At 41.0% G+C, this 2,831-nt stretch overlaps 1 pseudogene; it reads right to left on the minus strand.

The window, feature by feature from the left end:
* On the minus strand, positions 1-2,399 carry LOC122064042 (annotated as a pseudogene).
* Between the last annotated feature and the right edge of the window lie 432 nt (positions 2,400-2,831).

Genomic DNA, 2,831 nt, shown 5'->3' on the forward strand with positions numbered 1-2,831 from the left:
TTATCTCCTGCTACGAGTGCCATGGCTATCAAAGTCTGAGAGCCCATTCTCCAATGCTTGGACCAAGTTGTCAAAGTAATTCCCTGTAACCTTGGTCAGTCCAATAAGCTTCAACCGAGCCTCATCAAGCCCTGGAGTTGGACCTAAAGCATCAATGTAAACCTGTAGTTCCTTCTCTGCACAATAATGAAGCCTTTCTAACCCAGATTCTGCTTGGCCTTGCAAGTACTCAAATACTGTATCTTAGCATATTCATCCTCAGGAAGATAATATCTATAGGCATAAGTCCACTACAGAACTCTCCTATATTCAACTATCTGTAACCATGCCTCTGTTATGAATTCGAAATGGCACCATTTTAGTAAACGATGCAGATAGGGATAGTGAGATTGATCCACAAGAAGCTCAGCGAACTCTTGAAATAGCTGAAGCGAACTGAGACAAACAATTGAGGCGAATTTAGCTCTCAGATGGGCTAGGACGCGAGTAGAGGCCATCAATGCAATTTCATAACTACTTGGTGAGTCTAGTTTTCAGGCTGTTTAGCCCTTAAATTATCAAGCTTGGTAGTTTCCATTTGGTGTAAATCTTCCATAGCCTTTTGTCTTGATGACTGGTTACTTACCCATCTTTCACAATAATGAGTATGTTTCTCCAAATAACTTTCAGCTTTCGTTCATCTCATCTCATCCTCATCATCCTTATCTTCCTTTTATGATGCATTATAACCATTACATGCTGATCTATCATGATTCAACCATGAACCAAGGCATAGCCAACAAAACTCAAATCTACAAGGATCTCTACATGTCATAGTCATAGATCCATGATTCTTCTCTATTGGCTTTCTACACTTGGGACAAGGTTTAGTAATAGGTAATATATAATTCATATTTTCAGATTCAGAACTATGCTTCAAAATCCACTTAGCCAGTGTCACACTCCACCGGCCGGTGAATTTCCTCAGTACAATTCCAACAAAAGCTATATGAGTACCAAGCTCATATTCTACTATCCACAACCTAGAGAAGGACACCAATTAGTAATCCGATTCATTTCCATATAAGATCTAAGAAGATAATTCGAAAACTTCTCCTTATCTTCCTCAGAAGCGAATCGATCGATCAGATTGATAGAAATGCGACAAGAAGGTTGAGGACATCGCAACATCAAACACCTTGGGCCATCATTAATTGATGTTCTAATATAACCTGACCTGACCAACATGAAACACAAAAGAGATGGCCACAAACAGCAGAAGCCATACAATCAAAAGAACAAATTTCAAAACAGACTCTACAAGTAAGTTGTTTAACCTCTTCTTGAATTTCAAGAACCAATGGCTGCTTCTCTAATAAACCAACTGCTTTGCTTACTTTCTCCTCGTCTGCAAACCATTCATCTTGAACTTTAGTGATACTCCAATTATAGTGGCGCATAAGGATACTTGACCAAGTTCTTGATATTGAAAGAACGGTAGAGATTGTTGTAATTTCTTCTTCTTGGCGTCTATGAATATCTACCTCGCTTAATATTGTGTAATTCTGCTGCTGTTGTTGTTGTAACTTCTTCACATTATAATCAAGATAATCTTCTTCATCGTCATAAACTAAAGATGGACCCTATTAGTCAACTCTTCTAATCTCCTACAACTTTTTAGCCCATAACATCTCTCCTTGGATTTTTTCAAAGTGGGTTCAAGTATTAGGAATCCACAGCATCTGGAACACGGATTTTTTCCTAAAAAAAAAAAAATTCATGATTACCAACTTTTGAGTTTTCTTTAACAAAATTAATCAACTTATATTTTAGTTATCAACAATATACAAAATTAGATTTGAGTTTACAAAACTATTCAAAAAAGTGATTCTCCCTAAACTATGACCATTTTACCCCCCACTTCTTGCACCCTACCTTCTCAGATGTTCGATCCCCTTCCCTGCAACCCTCGCCTTCCCTGCCTCACCCCCACACCTGCCCTTCAGGCCGATTTTTCCAGTATTCTCTACCTCTGCAATCTCAACTTCTGCGCTCTCTTACCCCCCCTATGTCTTATTATTTCTAAAATTTTCTCCTCTCTAATGGTGTCTTTCCCATTTCTGATGAATCTTTTTTCTCTGCTGGTTCGAATTGACAAGTTGAAATAGATTTTACCATGGACCTATTGAAGAGATTCTCATGTGAGTGGCCCAACCCTTTGCATCACTACCAGCCCTTTCCTCCCACCTCAATTTTTTCTTCTTTTTTTAACAACAACCACTCTCACCCCACCCTATTTCGTCTACAAATCGAGTTGCAACCCCACGCCCTGCTGCTGTTATCATTAGTCGCCCAGCCTCCATCACTCCAATCATTCAACCTTCGACCACATCCATCCCTTCTCGGCTGCTCTCCGCCATCGACATCAACAATTGGCCCTCTCTGCATCTCTTTCGCGATGCTGCCATCATCCCTCGCCCAACCTCCATAAGATCTCAAGGGTTGGTGGCCATCACAATCGAGAACACAGTGGCCACCGCAACCAACAGTTCTAACCGTAGAACCACCATCACCACCGCCACCACTAACCTATTCACTCACCAATGTCTCTCCGATTGCAGCCATCGCTATGTCAACGCCATTAATCAACTAAAGGGCAGTCTCCCTACTTTGAGTACCAGAAACTACAACGATGCCAACATAGCCCTCTCCGCTGCCATGTCGGTGGTGAAGCTTTGCGAGGAAGGGTTATCGTCAGAGCCAAGCCATGTCTCAGTGCTGAAAGACGCTAATACCAAATTTACCCAGCTTTGCAATAATGCTTTGGCCATTACCAACCAGTAGGCTGGAGT

Source organism: Macadamia integrifolia, unplaced genomic scaffold (genome assembly GCF_013358625.1).
Source record: "Macadamia integrifolia cultivar HAES 741 unplaced genomic scaffold, SCU_Mint_v3 scaffold151, whole genome shotgun sequence".
NCBI lineage: Eukaryota > Viridiplantae > Streptophyta > Magnoliopsida > Proteales > Proteaceae > Macadamia > Macadamia integrifolia.